We start from the raw sequence: 19,883 nt of genomic DNA, 5'->3' as shown, positions 1-19,883 counted from the left end.
CACATGACCTAGACACTGTATGCTTCTTTTTGAGTTTGAAGAAAAAGAGGTGTGCTATAAGAATGCAATTTATCTGGTCTTTGTACATTTGTCTTACATTAGGAAGGAAAGTCCTCCCCAGCATCTTTCATCAGCCCTAGCAGCAGTCTTGCTGCCACACAGATTTTATTTCCCATCCAAATAATGTCAAAACAAATAAATACAAATATGTCTTCTGTCCTTATGGAGCGCTTGCCCTCCAAAATTTCCATTACTCTGGAAATTTAATTTCAAATTTTTGCTATAGGGGCCTGCCTTCTGCTTAATAATGCTATCAACAGTGATTCCCAGAGCCTCCTACATAGAGCTCTTGCTCAGGGAATGCATTTTCTTCATCCACATCACGTCTGCCACTTGCAACTGCATCAGAGTTAAAGATAAAACAATGATCCCAGCTTGAGCTTTGTAAGAATACTTCCACGGTTTTAATTAACAAGGAACCTGATTAGAGCAGATGGAAAGACATTTATGCAGCACTGACAGAATCACTGCAGTTGTAAATATGCTAGTAAACCAAATGTCTGTAGAATCAGTCTTGACCAACCCTAGTAGGTGATCATCTCTGCTATTAAATTGTAAAAAACATTAATTCCCTAGCAATTTTTCCATTTCTATAAATTAACACCCTGATACAATTCCCAGGCATGATTTAGGAGATTGCATGTGTGGATGAGGCTATCATGGTTTGGGAAAATATGAGAACCATGGCTTTGCACTGGCTCTCAGGGGCTAAGAATGGTTGCTGACCTATTTCTTTACTAGCATGCATGAAGTCTCAACCTCCTACTTGACAAATGTATAAAAAGCACTTAGCTTTGCATAGTTTTGCCAGCTGCCAAATTCTGTGTATTTCCATGGTCAATTCCCATATCTAAGAACTTTCTTTCCTTGGTATTCAGTTTTTCATTGTGTAAGACATGGAACTAAGATATGGAATGCAGCTTTTTAGATTTTTTCCTTGAAAGATGGATATTTTAAATCTAGATGAAGCAACAGAGGATTTGGCAACTTTTTTATTATTAGATCATAATTGCTTTTATTCTCAAAACAATTTAAAAAATAATTGGTTGATGATTTCAAAATTACGGCAAGAAAAAGGAATAGTCACTTTTATCATGGTTTGGTTGCATTGGAATAAACAATCAGTCCAAGGCACATATTCTTAGTGATGAAATAAAGTATCATTTATTTTAAGATGAAGGGCTTTTATAAATTACTTTCATTATTTAGGAACAGTCCTTAAGCATCTAGGAAACGTGTATCTTTATGCTGGAAAAAGGGAGCAGGTACACGTCCAGCTGTGAAACAGTCATATTAAAAAAAAAAAAAAAAAAAAAGGTGTATAGTACTCTGTTATCCTGATTGATTGGTGGTTTAAGTTAATTAATATGCTTCTAGGTCATTAGGAAACTTTACTTTGTCTGTAAAGTTTCACATGCTATACGTCAAATGAGAGAATAAACAATTGCTGGTATAGTATCACAAATCAATTGAATGCTACTTAACAATTTTCATTTCATGTAAATCACCACTACTAGTAAATGAATTGTGTTAAGATAACCATCATTGTTTAATAAATAAATGCTTTAATTTAAAATTTTGTGTTGTTATATATAAAACTACCAGATGGCATCTTAAAATATATATAACTCTGTTGATCTGAGGTTTAAAAACCCCAAGTTTTAAGATGTTCGTGACATGTCACTTCTAACCTTAGACTCTGATTTCTCAAGTCATTCAAGAGATGACTGTTCTGGCATATAAAAAGAAACAAACTTAAAAACATAAAGAGGTAAATGAGTGAGATGAGGCAAATTGTATGCTAACTGCAGAGAAATAACTCGATATTATATTAAGTTACTAGCTTATTTTAGTCTATAAAATATATCAGGCTAAATCTGGTTTAATTTGAAATTGATATAAATGCAAAATACTTTACAAGATGGTGATGCTGTTGATACTAATTTAACTTATGCCTTGGGGCAGTTGCCCCAGTTTGAAGTCAATACATCTGCATAATTTCAAATTTATGGAAGCATTGATGAGATCTTTGCTTTGCTGTTCAACATTATGAATAATATGAATATTATGAAGCATATAGCAATCAATATCCTGAAATATATAATAATCTGCATGATCACTAATATTGCAAATCTCTGGCATTGCAGAAAATGAAAGAGAATAAAAAGAAGGAAGTTTGCACATTAGGGCACCATGGCTTCATTACCAAAGTTATATTTCATCATGACAACATCACAAAATACCAACAAATATAAGCAATTTATTATCCTTTCTCTGCTTCTTGTGGTAAAGAGGACGTTGTCACTCCTTTCATGTCTATATTTAGAGAAACTAAACCTGACTGCCACTTTCCTGCCCATGACAGTATTTTACCAACTTTCTCTGCAATAGAACTAACTGATAGTTAAAAACAAAGAATGGTGCTAATTAGCATTAAAGAAAAAATACAGGAAGACAGATATACAGGTTATAGTGAGAAATAAATTTTCAGTTCTGCTGCTGCTATAACAGACACTCTTCTGTTTTGATTGTATTTGACGTCCAATTTACCATTCTTGGAACATGGAAGTATGTGCATTTTGTAATTGAAATAGTCCTTACATTAAGAATAAAACCATTTTGCCCCCTCAAAATCTCTTGCTGTATCCTGTAGAAGCTTCATTTCTGTGGCAGCAAGGGTAGTAAGTTGCAGTGAATAGCATGGCCTGATGATAATGAGAGAGCTACAGCAAGCCTTTGGATGTCTCAATTTATATGCAAAATCTCTATATTCTCTAGATTGCTGCTCAAAAACCCATTTGCAATAGTTCTCCTCAGCTGTAATTTTTCCTTAGAGATAGCACTAAATTATGGGATTGCTAAATTAGTGTTATAATGAGAAAAATAGAAGTAGAATACAGATTCCAAGGGAACCTTTAAAAATGTCATGATACCTTCATGCCAATGCCAATATTAAATCCTTTATCCCTGCCAATTACAGTATGAGTAATTCATTCTGCCGAACTGTTTTGAAATCAAAGATATTTTCAAATCCAAGACACGATGCCCTGAAAATGTTCTTAATTTTGAATACAATGTTTTTTCTATGATTTCAAGATATTACCCTAAGTAAAAATATTTTGGAAACAGACAAGTGAGGAAAAAATGGGATTTATCAACTTCATAAAAATTCATTTAGGTAATTACTTAATCCAAAACAATGTATAAGTAGTGTGCCATATGCTATAATGTGTTTTCAAATGAGAAATTGAATTATATTTCAGAATTACAAGGTAGTAGGTTTTGACCAGGAAAGACTGCTGAAAGCAAGACTGTTGAAAGCCAAAATGCAATTAGGCTAAACCCCAACTAAACTCTGAATTGAGGAAAAAGTACAGTAATTTCACAAACACAAACCACACCGTTTTGACCAAAATTTTGGTGGAAACCTGGAAGTGTGGCTAGTACTCCGGGGTGGCTAATTTATTAACAAAAATGTGATATCTGCCCTTACCTGGTACCGTGCCAGTCCTGTCCCGAGCAAAAATGGTTTGAAATCCATGGTTTCCCGTTGTTCCGACAATGAACCAATCAGAGAACAGCTTATTGCCTGCCTGTGGATGACGGCGTTACTGAGGGGCGGGGTTTGTTATCGGGGTGAGTTACCTCGGCAGTTCGATAAAAGTGTGTGATATTTCTCTGTACTTTTTTTAGTGTTTTCAGTCTTGTGCGGCTGTGCGGCTGGCCATGCTTGCGTGGATGAGGGGAGGGGAGGGGAGGGGAGGGGCTGGGCCGGGCCGGACTGTGCTGTGCTGTGCTCTCACGGATCAGGGGTGGGGAGGGGAGGGGCCGGGCCGGGCCGTGCCCGCGCGGCTGAGCTGCTGTTTAAAGGCAACGCGGATCCGTTGGGAATGCTTGCAAAATGACCACATTATTGTTCGTGTCTTTTTCGGCTTGTAAATAAAGGGTACGCTGCCGCAGCTATTGTCTGTGTCTTTTTTCACTTGGAAATAATATTTCCAAGGTCGGCAGTAAACCAGTAAGCCCCGGTGATCCATGATTCTGTTGCTAAATGACAAATTTGTGAAAGTTCGCCACGAACGAAAGTGCAGCTAATATTTGGGTGTGGCTTTTTTTATTGACAAAGACATCAATGTTGCCAACACACCGGAAATGCGGCTTATACTCTGTGCGGCTTGTATTCGTGAAGTTACTGAATTCTAGGAAGACATAATATTAATACAAATACACCTTTATCAAACTAAAAGCTAATTAATTTCACCAGATAAACATTATTCAAATTAAAACCATCTCAAAATAGTGTGACTTCAGTCAAAATAGTAATCTCTTTAAGAAATGGTCGAGGACATTTAAGTAATGCAATGAAAATGTTTGAGGTAATGATGAGGTTATTTAACAATACAGCTGTTATCTATATATGTTTTATGCATATGATATATTTAAATGATTAAGTGAATCTACTTGCCATAGTGTGCCATGTTTATAACACAACTTAATGGAATGCTTCTTCAGAATTGACTTTTGAAGTGAGTCTTTTAAAAATTGTGTCCATGTTATTTCTAGTATCTATATGTAACATTTAGCTTAAGAAACAGCTTTCCTTTGAAATATTGCAGAGTGGATTACTTATCATTATGTAGATATATTTAATAAAGGGTGTCACGTTTTCTGTTGCTTATAATGTTAAACTTTATGTTTAAAGTGAATTTTTCTCATTTTCCAAATTTTAATTTCTTTGAGGAAGCTTTTTCTTCCTGTCTGAAAACCTTGAAATGTTTTGTAAGTTTTCTACTTTCAAGAGGATCTTGAAGCTTTAACAAGGTAAACTTTGTGTGTTTTATTACCTTACCTAATTATGGCTATCACACAGAAAAACTGTAGAGGCCAGGTTCAGTGGGAATGTCTGGGCAACCTCTCAGAGAACGTGGTTCTGAAAAGGCAGTTACCAGAAAGGACTATGTCTTTTCAATCCTTTGGAATGAAATTTCTGTACTTTAATGATAAAGGCTTTTCACTGCTTCCTCAGGCCTAGTTAGACCAAACACTGAGAGTGAGATGAGGGATCTTCCTCTCCTCTGGTCCCACGAATTCTGTTGCTGACACCAAGGACACGTGAGACACTGCAGGGCCTGTGCCTGTTCTAAATGTTCGGAGATGTTTCTAGATTAAAGGAGGATCCAACTGAAGAAACTCCTTGTTCTCTTACTAAAACTGGAAGATGATCTCCATAATGAGAAGGAATGAAATAATAAGTTTCTTTTGACAATTTTTTTTAAAGTGTATTTTTTCCTAGGCAATCACACCCTCTTTGTGCTTCACATATAAAAATAATTTCTCTTTTCACAACTTTTTTCCTTGAAAATTATGAAATTCATGCCTAATGTCTAACATTTATAACAGAATAAAAATTGCACTTTTCTTCCAGTAATTTTGCTTTTCAGCTATAAGATCATTAGATTTTATAGCAGAGTTTCAAAAGTGAATGGTAACGTCTGTTATCTACTTATAGTACAATTAGCACTACAGATCTTAACTAGTTGCAAAGTAAGCATCGTTCTTGAGCAACTAAAATATGAAGGGTCTTATAGGAAAAAATCCACTATGTGAGCCCTCTACACATTCTGGTAATTGTGCCACCATCTTCTACTGTTTATCTTGGAAACTGTCAACTCAGATGGTTTAAAATCTAAAATGACCTGAGGCCGGAGTGGTTTTGACACAGAAAACAGATAACCAAAAAGAATAATATGAGAAAGAGCTGAAATGAGCATATAGATATATGGATTTAGTTCATAAATTAGGGGACATTTTATTGTTTTTCTCACAGAGGTTATCTTTTCAGAAAAAAAATTCTAGATGGTTCATGTTCAAAAGGAAAGCTTGTGTTGTGAAGTATGTCTTACATATTCCACATACCTGGTACATGCTTGTTAAGGGTAGGGAGATATTTAAATGAGAACAGTACTTCTTAAACAGGAAGCAAGCAGGATCACCTAAATTAAAGAATTTTAATGTGTAGAAATTTGAAAAATATATCAATTGCCCTGTCGTGTGAAGATTATGTAATTATTATAGGTCATCAAAAGGATCCAGGATTAGTTAGGCCTAAAATATGTAGAATGGATCCATTATTGATCAGAAAGGGAGGGCACTTAGCACCAGAAACTCAAGTGATGTATTTTGATTTTCTGAATTCAATATATGGATTGATATGTATTTGAGGTTACCTTGACATCTGTTTCTAAACTCTTGTAAAAAATTACCCTTTATTCCAATCTGTGGTGAAAAAGACCACTTGAGTGTTGTGTGATATTCCGGCAGGTACAAATTGAAAATAGTTGTAGTCATAAACAATAATTGACATTTCCGAACACTGCTGATACCTGGAATTTGAGTTTTGGCTATAAGCCAAAGGACTGCAATGCTGAAAACAGCACTGATTTTTGAAGAGCAAGCAAGAATATTTGATGTTGCAGTTAAACTCTTGGGGTGTTCTGGGAATTATTTTCCTTTTATACCACCATGACCAGACTGATCTCAGTAAAGACTGAAGTAGAAAGTAGTGCAGAGAGATGAATGTACTTTTCCAAGGAAAGACATTATACTAGTTTGGATTTAAATCACTCAAAGTACACTTGACCTATCTATTTTCAGGAACAAACTATGTCTGAAACCTTTTCTCTGATCTTTAATATTAAATAAGTTTCTAAATACAACCCCTGTAAATATATACATAGAAATATAGAAAATAATAAAAAAGTTTATTTCTTTATTCAGCCATCATAACTTTCATCACCAAGCACAGTAAATCCTTTTTCATTTGGAGCTTGACATCTAATCCCATATTTAAGCTTTTGTTCAAACACAACTAAATAACAGTTTTAATTGCTAAATAATTCCATAAATTGTAATTTTGTTGAAAAATTGCTTATATCAGCAGTGTAGCAATGCAATGAAACAGCTGCTTAAAGAAAGTTTGTAATTCCTGATTTTTTTACATCACTTTGTTTCCAAATATCTTTTATTTCACGAACACAAATGAAAAATTTTTAACAAATAAGAATTTTTATTCTTTGCTCTCACTCTAATTTTTGATGTTACAGAATGTACCAGTTACCAGTAAAGCTTTCTCAACTTTATTTTAAAAAATGCTCCTTAAAACTGTGAAATAGGGTGGATCACAGTATAAATTTGACATGCTAATCTACAATTTATGTCCTGTTTGTAGATCTGATTAATTTAGATATTGTTAAATTTTTAAAACAAGACTGTTGACTACAGCAGTAGTCAACTCTACCAAAACTGTAGACTTTATACTTCAATCCCCTTGTAAATATGACATAGGAAAGCAGAAATGCTCAAACTCGCTGCAGTTGAGATTATACATTTTTGTTTATGTCTCAGCATATTCCCATATCTTTTTTGCAAAAGTAGCTAATGTAAGAGAAGAAAGAGCATTACATTAAAGAAGTGAGAGATTTTAAATGGAACAAAATACTGGGGAAAAAAATAGAGACATAAAAGTATAATCTAAAGTTTCAGCTTATATATACATACAGATCTCTTATTATGAGTTAATAACTCAAAATATGTTATAATGAAACCTTGTTTGAATTTCCTTGAAATAAGGTAGATACTCCAGAAATCATATCAACACTGTAGTCCTGTCTGTGTGGTGTCATATGTCTTTTAATAAATATTTGATTATGTAATTTATAAAGAATAAATGTTTTCCCCCAGATAGCAAACTTATTACAGCAAAACTTATTGGAGCAGGATGTTGGACTGAGCATTCAGGGTGCTGAGACACAAATAAGAAGTCTGGACATCTGTAAACTTCTCTGCTCCGGACTTAATCTATTTTTCTTTTTTAAATTTTCCATATAGCCTTCTGTTACATTTGGCCAATACATTAATACAGATAACATCTGATAACCAAGTCAATGTTAATTGCAAAAGTGCTTCAATTGTTACAAATGTGTGTCATGAAAATAGATTTTTATTTCCTGAATGAAAACACATCTTTCTAAACTTGCTGAGAAAAAAATTTAAAACTGATTTTTTTTTCCTCATTTTTTTTGTTCACCTTTTGTTATTTTGCAGGGGAAAAAAGAGGAAAAACCTGAAATGTTCATTAGTTTGGTAGTATGTGTCTAACAAAAATGGAAAATTAACCTGAAAATAGGGGGTATTTGTCTGTCAGTTGAAACTGGCAACTGTTTCACTCCTTATAAATGAATGTAGAGCTCTATATCACATGATTAAGCATGTCAGATGTAGACCAGAGGATAGATTTCTGCGTATTCCCTGCCATTTCACACTGTGTTAACAGCCTACTTGTATAACATATATTTCTTTGACGCTGTTTAGCTCTTCTAACGCACCAATCTGTCACTCTTTAAGAAGTTTTGCAAAGATCTCTATAAGATATATGATCTTTCAGTGAGTTAGCACCACAGCGAACACTTCATAAGCTCTGTCAAACAGTGATTTGTGCAGTACTGCATCAGGCTTTTCCTAGAACATTTTTCTTTTTCTCAATAAAAGCAGAGAGTATTGAAAGTATTTAAAAGTAGAAGCTGACAGGGCATTGTTCAAGCCATTTTTCAATACAGAAATACCAGTAAGTTCAGAGACATGATTGTCACAGTTGTTTCAATATTAACCTGCCATGTAGAGATAGCCAGAGAAATGGTGGCCTACACAGATGTTTAATGTGAAGTTAAGGCAAATCTTGAGTTATTTTACTGATAATCCTTTCTCTCCTCTCAAATTATGACCACTTCTTATCATTCCAATAACAAATTAGTCAAGAGAGTAATGATCCACAGGAGGTAATATAAAGGGAGAATAATGAAAGCAATTCTTATCCTGTCTGCCAATATGAAGGCTGTCTATGTTAATTCTACCTTATATTAGTTAAAAAAAAGGAGACTTTGAAGAAAGAAAGTTTATATGTTTACATCATGAATTACTTGGCTGTTGCGCTCCATCATTGCATCTATAAAATATGATTAAATGCCTTTAGTTACATCTCAAACCAGTTATTTTAAAACAGGAAAAGCACAGCAAGTTATTTGATCTCTGATCCTACAAGACTCAGACCAGAAACTGCAAATAGCATTTTTAGATATTAAAATGTCTGGGGGGAAAAGAAAATTATACCCATAATAGTCCATAGCCTAACATCAATAGTGTCCTGAATCATTCGCATTGATATGTTATTTACTTTTTCACTATTAAAAAGAGAAAAAAAGTGTTGATTAACCACTTTTCCTTGAGATCCACAAAGGATAGCTTATATAAATCAGTGCCTACTATGCTAAGTGCTTGTGAAAGAATGTTGGTACATCAATCAGCTCAAAAGTTCATTCTTTTTTCAGACATTTGAAATCATTTCAGCATAACAAAATCATTTTTCATCAAACAATACACTACTTTCATTCTCCCATGCTTCAGAATTCTGAAAATGTTTTTCTAAATGTGCCAGGGAACTTGGGAACTTGCCTCCAGCATAAGGCAAAGCACACAAATTTTGGGACTCGAGAGATGTTCTCGAAGAACTGCACAAGCCCATGCAATGAAGGTGATAATAGAATGCTGAACACCAAGACAAGGAAGAAATTATTTTCTGTAAGGGTGGTGAGACACTGGAACAGGTTACCCAGAGAACCTATGAATGACCCAATCTTGGCAGAGCTCAGAGCCAAGATTGGATGGGATTTTGAGCAACCTGGCCTACTGGAAGGTGTCCCTCCCCATGTTAGGGGTGTTGGAACTCAGTGAACTTTAAGGTCCGGTCAAATCAGTTTCTGACTCTGTGATTCTAATGCTAATTCTTGCAATAGGAAAATGATAGTATAATGCTGAAATAAAATAACAATTACAGTTGATTTTTTCTCAAGTGAAGGACATCTGGACGTTCTTACTAAACATGAAAAGGAAATTTGGAATAGGTAGGAAAAGCAGATTTCAATTTTTCATGTTTGCCCAATAAAGTACCTTTTCACCTGTGGGAAAGGATGACTTTTGGAAGGTACAATTTTGTGGGTGCACACCTCAGCAGTGAGTCATAAAAAAAAAATATGGAATATAAATTATTCAAAGGTTTTGTGTTTGGTCTTGATGAGTGGCCTGTGGCAGATGTTTATTCACATTACTATTCATTAATTTGATCACACTGTCTTTCTTGGTTAATGAATCCTCATGTAAGTAATTTGGACAAGATCAGTAAAGTTCTATTATTTCACCTTATGAATGGAGTCAATAAAACATAATGCATTTTAGCTCTGTGAAATTATCAGGGTAATTACCATGCAGAATAATGCAAATATCCTTGATCTAGTATTTTTAAATGCTCTCTCATCTGAACATTTGTAATGAAAAATTCATATTGTACTTGAGATGAGCATTAACCAGAGAGACCTTTTCTCTTAAATAGGACTTTATTAGGTGGCCATCTGCTTCAGACCTTGTGTTGGTTCTGGGATATTTTTATCTTATATTTACATATATACATATATATATATATATATATATATATATATAATGGGACAAGTCTGCTGGAACAGCTATCTCAAAGCCTTTATTCCATCACAGCCATCAGCCTCATTTTACAGAACCAAGCAAAGGAGATGGAAACAGTTTCACCCGCTTATAAGAGCAGACAAGTTGTTCTTAGCCAATAAGATTATATTAAAAGTTGAAAAGCTTTTGCTTTAGCCAATTAGTATACTTACATGTACCTCTTGTTTCTAACAATGCTTACTTGTAATGGTTTAAAACAATGGATAAAGCTTCATTATTAAGCTTACATAATTCTATTGTCTTGCTTAACGTATTTTTTCCTAAGCCTATCTCTACATAGCACATAACTCTATTATTTCCTGACCTTGTATCTCCAACTTTCTTGCACTTCCTCACTCTGAGATTTGCTTTCCCACGACTTCCCGAGAGTCTTGTACCTTTTCTATTTCCCACAACCTTGAATGTATGACTGTGTTTAGAAAAATGACTCAGAGAATAGCACTTTATTTTGCAAGGTTTTGGATGTATTTCTGAGTTTTATCATAAACATTTTAGAAAATGATCAAAATAAAGGTGCTTTACTGCTATTAGTTGTACACTTTTAACCATAAATTTTCTCTTGCTTAATGCACCAACACTTTTTTCAGATATATTCTGAATGCACAATCTTTGATACAGTCTGATGTAAGCAAAAGAGATTACACTTCCATCCTAATCTAGAGTGGAAATTTTATTTCAATATTTGGATAAAAATATTTTGATAAACAGTAAAACATGTATTTTAGAATGAAAAGCTTTTAGCTCACATTTTTTTCTATATTACTGCAAATTTGCATTCTTCAGAGTATGAATAAATATATGGCAGATATACAATGTAATAAAACATGTCTAACTGAATAAACTGTATGACAACCACATATAGCCTGAAAGATATGCTGGGGCATGAAGCATTCACAAAAATACTTTAAATTGAAGCTTGGAGTAATGGTTTTAAATTTTATTTGATGTTCTGAGACCTCAACACGTAAAAGGATAAAAAGCTGGTGTCTTCTAAAAAGATACAGTAAATTCACTAATACAAGCCGCACTTAGTATAAGCCGCATCTCTGGGTGTTGGCAAATATTTCGGTTTTTGTCCATAAATAAGCCGCACCCGAATATAAGCCGCTCTGTCGTTCGCAGCGAGGACCCGCGTGTAATTAGTAACAGAACGGCAGCAGGGCGGGGTTTACTGGCTGAGCTAAGGCTGTACAGGCTCGGCCCGCTAGGGGCTGCTGATGGGGCCAGATGGCCCAGCCCGGTGCTGCCGCTCGGGGCCACCCGCCGCTGCCACTGGGCTCGGTCACCCCGGGTCGGCGCTGCCCCGTGGTGGCAGGCAGGGATGGAGCTTCCCCCACTCCTACGGCAGTGGCGGCGGGCGGGGATGGAGCTTTCCCGCGCCTGTGGCGCCGGCGGCGGGCGCGGACAAAGCACCTCGCCTCCTCCCCGAGCCACGGCAGTGGCTGCGCGGGGCTCCCGTCGGCTCCCCGAGACGCGGCAATGGCGGCGCGCGCTTCCACCCGCCTCCCCGGGCCACAGCAATGGCGGCGCAGGGCCCCCGTCGGCTCCCTGAGCCGCGGCAATGATGGCGCGCCCCCCCCACCCGTCCTTCCCTGGGCTGCGGCAGAGGAGGGAAGAAGAGAGCTCTCCCACCTCTCTCCCCGCCCCCCGTACTGCCTGCAGGGAGCCAGGGCAACACAGTAGCACTGTAACAATTGCGAAATGCCGGCTTTTACTGGCAGGTGCTTGGCTCGGCGCCCTGGCTGGCACGTCTGGGGTTGTAAATGTCAGAAAATTATTCACATATTAGCCGCCCCCGACTATTAGCCGCACTCCCGGGTTTCCACCAAAATTTTTGTCAAATTGCTGCGGCTTGTATTCGTGAAATTACTGTAATTTGTTATGAAAATAAAAACATTCAGAAAATTTATCTAATATTGGTTCTACAAAGGCACTGCCCAACCAGCATGTATCCTACCTACTGAGCAATATTCCCAACTCACCAACTGAGATGCACTATGGCATATAAAAAAGACTTCTGAAGAGTTGGGTAATGTCCTCATGACATCCCAGAAACCTAATTACTATGCTTTGCCATGAAATACAATAAGAGCATTAATTCTATCAAGAAATTATGTGCTGCAAAAAATGACTCTGATACAGATTTTGAAGAGAACAATGATTAAATCTTCTAAAGGAAAACTCTAAACCATAAGACTTTCTAAATGAAAACTAAATTACAGGAAGGCATCTTTCTTTTCTCAAATTTTTTTATTCTTCTAAGAAACCAGAAGCATTTAGAACATAGGAACAGGAGTATTGGTCTAAATTTGTTAACATGTCTCTTGTAATCAATGTTGTTACATGTTTTTCATACCAACAGTTATAGTGGAAGCTGGACTGAAATTTCACTGTAAGAGACAAAATGGCCTTTGAGGAGCAAAGAAGCAGGTAGTCAATGAAGTGATCCAATTGCCCCAAATGTTTGGACTTCTAATAGGGTATTACAATGTCTCCTAATAGTAATTCTACACATAAGTATATCTACAACAACAGATATATACAAAGTATATGGAATAGATATGAAAAATTGAAATATTCTTACCTCTGAGATATATACAGAAGGAAATGTTTGTTTCTCTACCAGGTCATAAAATAGCTCTGAATGTTTCAGGTGCCACCTAGTGCCCAGTTCTCATGTGTCAAAGTTCCCTTTAGGAGAAAACTGGTTTTCTCTGTACCTTTTTATGCCACTGTCCAACAAAATGTCTACAATATGCCCTATCCACATCTTATGCTTTAAATTCCACTTTTAAACTATGAGTGATTCACAGTAGTAGAAATAACTTTCATTTTTTTCTATCTTTTTTTAAAACAAGTTGAAAAGTTCAACATAAGATGAGTTCTGCCTTTGTGACACGCAATTCACACAGTTTGTGAAGAAGGCTTGTAGCAGGGAAACCTTGGCTAATAAGTCAGACATGAAGCATGATTGGTTAGCCATGTGGTTGTATCCTCAGACTACACACTGATCAGTTCAGATCACCTTGGACAACAGGAAAGTCGAAGAGAAGTTACATTCTTTTTAAGGCTAGCCAGTCCCTATAATTTAAAATAATTTAAAACATAAATCTTTCAAATTATCCTTTGTAATAGCAGAACAGTCAATGCATTAAATAGCAATACCTATTAGTGCTCACTGAAACATCTTCTTTTTTCTTTTAGAAGTCCCAGTACTTTTACATTAAATGTGCTATTTTATTCTGTTCTCTAATTTCAGGTATTCTATCATCTTGTAAAAACTATGCATCTCCCTAATATTTTTGTTACACCTTGGAACAAAAAATGGAACCCTAATGTCAGTAGGAAATTAGATATGCTAGTAGTACATCCAATATATAAAATTCATGAAATTTATTTGACATATGTATCTACTATTGGTTGTAAAATTTGTGTGGAGATGCTGTCTATATAATATCACACAATTTTTTGTGCTATGACATCCTCCTTCAATGACTAAACTGATTTATCTTAAATTCGTTAGCTTTTTGCATATTTGGTTACTGCAAATTCTCCAGGTAAGAACAGCCAGTGAGTAACAATGCAACATTTATATTACCTAGCATATGGTAAAATGGGATGAAGCATTGAGTCTAAGGTGGAATGAAAAGAGTAATGCAATGAAATAGCTGTTGCTGTAATATTACAGAAATTGAAAATGAAATTCTTTTAGATAACTCTAAAAGACCTAGTAAGAAATATATATTGCAGAAGGATTATCTATAAAGTATAAATTCTAGGATTATTTCTTACTTTAGATTGTCCTGGATTCTGAAATAAACTTTTCCTGGTAATTTCAACAGCCTCTGCCTTCAGAATACAGACGTATTAAAAAAGTACTCAGAAAACACTGCAGTCTAAATGGAACAATCCCATTTTGACACATACATAGGCATGACTTTACAGCCTTTGCATGGCAGGCAGGGTGCATCTGTCTCGACTTCATCCACTTGAGAAGCTGAACAACCATCACATGTGGCAGATACAGCATCTCAGGCTTCAAATTAAACTGATTTGGTTGAATAATTTCATAACAGCGCGGGTGCAGCATTCTCTGGGGATACTTGCAACTCTACATCCAGGCCAAAACTTCACGTTGTTTCCAATGGTCATCCTCGGTCCATGCACTATGTTCATCTACCTTCCAGCCATACTCAGGATTTAATTGGTGCCCTCAATAGCTGTGCAGGAATTTACTGCAGCTAAAGCTCTGTTGAAGTAGAATTTGGTAAAGGCAAGTAGGCGTGGCTGGTGCTGTTAACTATATAGCTTTGCTGACTATCTGGTATTTGCCTGCCTGTCACTCCCTTCAGGTAGCACTTTCAGAAGTGTGTCTAATGAGGAAATAGCAGATTGGACCATATCTACTGAAACAGGTAGCCATCTTCCTGTTGGTTCCACTTGGTTCCAGGTTATGCTGCCCTGTGGTTAAATTAGTGGCTGCCATTTTCTTTTTGCGCAGTCCTTCAGCTCTAGTGCTTTAGTGCTGCTCTGCACCTGCAGCTGATTTAAACAGGTATCCTGAATACTGACTGTACTGCATGTGAAGGGAATGCATTCCAAATCCTGGATATTTTTCATCCTCACTGTATTAATGTGACTACAGTATTGTAATTATCCCTTGTTTCCCTCACACACCCCGGAGGTTTTTTTCTGTACTACTTCTCACTGCTCTCTTGCTTGTAGAAGAATTATGTTAATGCAGTGCTAACTTAATGCTGAAACAAGTTAGTTCTTATTAAAATAGCATATGACTTTATGCTATAAATAGAAACATTCTTGTCTTACTGGCAAGGAAGACAAATCCAGTGATTGTTTCAATGTATTTAGAAACAAAATCAAATTCAGTAAAAAAAATCTACATTGAAAGTTGCTTCAAGACAGGGTCTGCTACCATTTTTTGATGTGAAACATAATCTCAAAAGGGAAAAAAAAAAGCAAAATTATGTCATTCATTAAAAAATAGATAGGAAATTGCCATGTAATTAGCTGTATTATCTTTAGTGAACAATAGAGACCCTCAGTGAGGTTACCATTGCAAATATATTAATCAAGAAAAAGCAATTAGAACAGGAAAAGAAAAAACATTCTTTTTCTTCAGGGGAAAAAATCCCTAAACTTCTCACACTTTCGCTTACTTGACTATTTATAGTTAGACACCAGAATATGACAGTCTCTTTTGACTGATCCACAAAAATGCAGAAATTAATAGAAAATCTTCAGAGAAGTTTAGATTGCTAGACAAACAGCTTCTGTCACTGTTGTAAACAAAAGTGAATTTCAGAATAGTTACTCTTCATTCTCCACTTGCATCTTAAGGGGACTGATTTGTTGTAATCAAGGGATAATGGTTTGTGTTGTTGAACTTCTACAAAGGAAAGACCTGGATTTTGGGGGAGAGAATTTTTAAAATTCAATAACTCTCTTAAAATATCTGTGCTATTTATGATAGATTTTTCAAAGCATTCATTTATAATGTCTTTACTCACTGAATCTTACATTTTTTGAACCATTAAATTGACATTTCGATATTTTTTCATTTTTTTCTTTCACTGCACTTATATTGCTTACTCCAAATTTTTATTGCAGTTTCCTTCACTCTGTAATCTCGAGTGAAACGTGCATTTATGTGTATATTTCAATATGTGTGTAGAAAGATGACAGTATTCCTATACTCATCGGTCAATTCTTCTAGTCCCTACTAGATTCGAATCTAGACCGTGCTTACTCACGTATTCAGAACAATGTGAATAAGGACAAAATAGATAATAAACAAAATATAAGTTTTAGGGAAAAAAGGCAAAATATTATGAATAAGAAGATATGTATCTAAGTTACTTCTTTAGTTTATAAAACCTTTGGAAAACAATGGACAACTAAAATAAACTATTATAAGGTCATATATAGATGAATTTTGGACGATAGAATTTCAGGCTACTTCTTATTTTTACAAAGACATCCCCTGTCCTAGTATTTGGGACCTTTAGAATGTACAGCTCTCCCTAAAGCTACACACACACTACATGCAGCACGTCTGAAATCAACCTTGAGTCTTCAGTACCAAAGCTTTCTTGCTTGTATGTAAGTCAAAGCACATATGCATGGCTTCCAAGTGATCTCCATGTACAGACATGTTCTAATATATCCAGTACACCACGTCCTGTCCCAAATGACAACTCCAGTGGTCCCTGGAATCACATATTCATGTTTGCAAGGCAGAGGAATTGCTGTTTGGAATCACAGTTAAAAGTGAACAGTCTAGGATAGGTACCATACAATAACAGGGGGAGATATCCAACCCAGGAATGTAGGGATACCAGGAGAATGAAACAAGTATTAGCCTGTATTGGAATATTACATAGGTCTTTCAATAAGTGAGTACTCATGAATATGTACGTATTGACAGTATTTCTCACTTTATTGTGGGATAAATGGGATCATAATGATTTGCAATAGCTTCAACAAAAACTATGAAAATATATGGATCAACCCTTTAAAAAAGAAAAATTATTTTTATTCCAAATTTATAATAAAATAATGTGTGAAGGACATTAGTATTCATAACTAAACTTAATGGAACACAATGCTATGACAAATGCCTTTATTACTGGAATGTGTGAAAATAATTGTTTTGTATATTTAGACATCAGATTATACATTTTACATTTAAACATTTTAGGGATGATAGTGCTACTCTTGATTTCATAAATATCATAATAGAAAAAAAAATCCCAAACATTCCTGACTTAAAATCTGAATAGAAAGCAAGTAAATTTGAAATTTCCATATCTGGTTCTGATTTGTTTCCCCCTGAGTGAATGCTGACAAAGAGAGCCTAAATTTCTGCTAGCCTTGTTTTTTGGAAAAAAAAAAAAAAGTCAGAAATGAATTAATGTTATTTAATTTGAATATCCTATTAATTAGTAGCTATAAGGAGCTGAATTTCTGCTAATTATAGTCTTTTAAGGACTGGGTCCACTTCTGCTAAGCAGGATTCTCCTAGATACATTTTACCCATAGCTTTTAACAAAGTTTACATTGGCATTAAAAAGAATTAATTCAATAGAAACTTATTGAACAGAATTGAAGGATATTTTAAGCTTAATGATTTAACATTATGTATTTATGTGAAATAACAAAGAGGAAAAATATGTTCATACATACCTTGTTTACAAAATTAAATCTAGGACAAAGAAAATTCCTGTTTGGAGAGAGATTGAAACAATTGGGACAGCTTGCTTTGAAAAGGAGACGAGAAATAATACACAAAAATGAAAAATATTGGGAAGGTGTAAAATCTCAATTATACTTATTTTCAGACTTCATGAGCTAGGAGAAGTTCATCCAAACTACAAGATGGAAAATGTAAAAGAAAATATCATTAGTGATTGTCGAACTGTCACTGAAGTCAAGAATCTGTGCAGAGCTGAATAAAAATTACAAGCTAGTTTGGCAATTCCTATGTTCCCTGACAGATGACAATCTTAGGGTAACAATCCACAGCTTTAAATGTCAGGGAGTTGGTAGTACAGTGTCACATTAAGTTTGAAAAAAATACTACCTATCAAAGAAGACAAATGCAGTTACTTGGTAAATTATCTCCCTCTCATCCCCAAATAAGGCACTTACAGATGTTCAAAATGAAAATACTCACAGAATAAATTAATATACTTTAAAGAGTACAATTTATTTTTTCTCCTTTCTTATCTAGAATCAGGAACAAAATGACTTGAAGGGTTAGAAGTAGTACCACACTCCCAGACCACTTTCATAAAGTTAGAAAGTTAATGAAAAATGCCAAGAATTCATTTTAGATGAGTCATATAGTATTGCAAATGGAAAATTAGTTTTATTTTAGAAGGAGGGTGATTTTTAATTAGTGCTTTAAAATATAATGTAATTTCACAAGAATAAATTGCCTTCTGTGGGTAATTCTTGGTGAGACAGCAGTAAAAGTAAAGGAAGCAATTTTAGGTAGTGACATTGCTAATCTTTATATTTTTTATTTCAAAGGACAGGGAAGCTTTCTGCAACCTTTTTACCAACCCCTAAGAGATACAGGCTTCTGAAAGACTTCTTCTGGTGGAAGCTGAAAATGAAAACACTGTGTACAGGCTGAGTTTTCAAGTTAATATAATATGATTCATATGATAACCAAAATCCACAGGATGATATTCTTACCTTCATTTTGACATGCTGTGATGGTAAATAACAAATTGAATAGCCTTGACAACTGTTAGAGGATTTAAAAGAAATTATTTTGCACAAAAAAGCAGGAGTAGCTGTAGCATTGCCTTCTTTTAGAGCTTGCAAGCAGATTTGAGGACAGGGATGTCTTGTTTCAGCAGAGAACACTTGAGTAAAGCAATGGTAAAAATATCAGTTCTTTAGGTGAGTTTGAAGTGACCGAGATGAGATAGGCTACTTTCTTACTTCTGTGTTGTGCCATAGTGCAAGGTAATAAATCCATACCCTCAGTTTATTATGTAAGAGAAAGCAGGAAAGAGCAGCAATGACATCAGCAACAAATATGCATATTTAACGTATTCGCATAAAAGCATGATTGCTAAATAAGATCTTGCAAATTAACTCATTGTTAGTATACATTTTATATATAGTGTTTATATATGTATGGACTTATAGGGAATGTATTTATTATTTTAGTGGATTCTACCTTTTAATAACTGCTACACAGTTGTGTTTCACGGCTGGAATCAGAAATCTAGTAGTATTCTAGAAAGATTCTTGGTAGTTCTGGACATTGAAGTTTGAGAATGTAAGGAAGGTTGGGAGAACATACTGATTGTTTTAATAAGTGTTTATATGTTTTTTAATTGAAACCTATAACAGCTTAGACATCTAAATACGTTGTGCGCACACTCATGAGCAAATCAGGGCTACTGAAGAATATTTTGGTCACAGGGAATTCAGGAAAATAAATTAAAACAATACATACATAACCCTCTTTTCTTCCATGATTTTCCTTTTTAGTTTAGGGGAATTTGAAACGAATCCAAATACAGGTTTACCTGATTTGCCTCTTCCCCATTAGCATTAGGTTGATAAGTATACTTGGTACAGGCTTTGAAGAGCTCAGAATGAGATTATGAAACATACTTTGTTCACACTTGCACAAAATCTGTTTTAAAGTCCATTAACTAAAGGACTTAGGTAGTAAATGACTGAAAATGTTGTAA

At 35.2% G+C, this 19,883-nt stretch overlaps 1 protein-coding gene across 3 annotated transcripts in view; it reads left to right on the top strand.

Moving 5' to 3' along the window:
• The window catches only part of LOC116996510 (CUB and sushi domain-containing protein 3-like), a 614,657-nt gene that overhangs the window by 139,450 nt on the left and 455,324 nt on the right, over window positions 1-19,883 (top strand). The gene's annotated exons all lie outside the window — the stretch shown is intronic.

The sequence above is a fragment of the Catharus ustulatus genome, chromosome 1 (assembly GCF_009819885.2).
Source record: "Catharus ustulatus isolate bCatUst1 chromosome 1, bCatUst1.pri.v2, whole genome shotgun sequence".
In the NCBI taxonomy this organism is placed as follows: Eukaryota; Metazoa; Chordata; class Aves; order Passeriformes; family Turdidae; genus Catharus; species Catharus ustulatus.
This window is presented reverse-complemented; position numbering and strand designations above follow the sequence as displayed.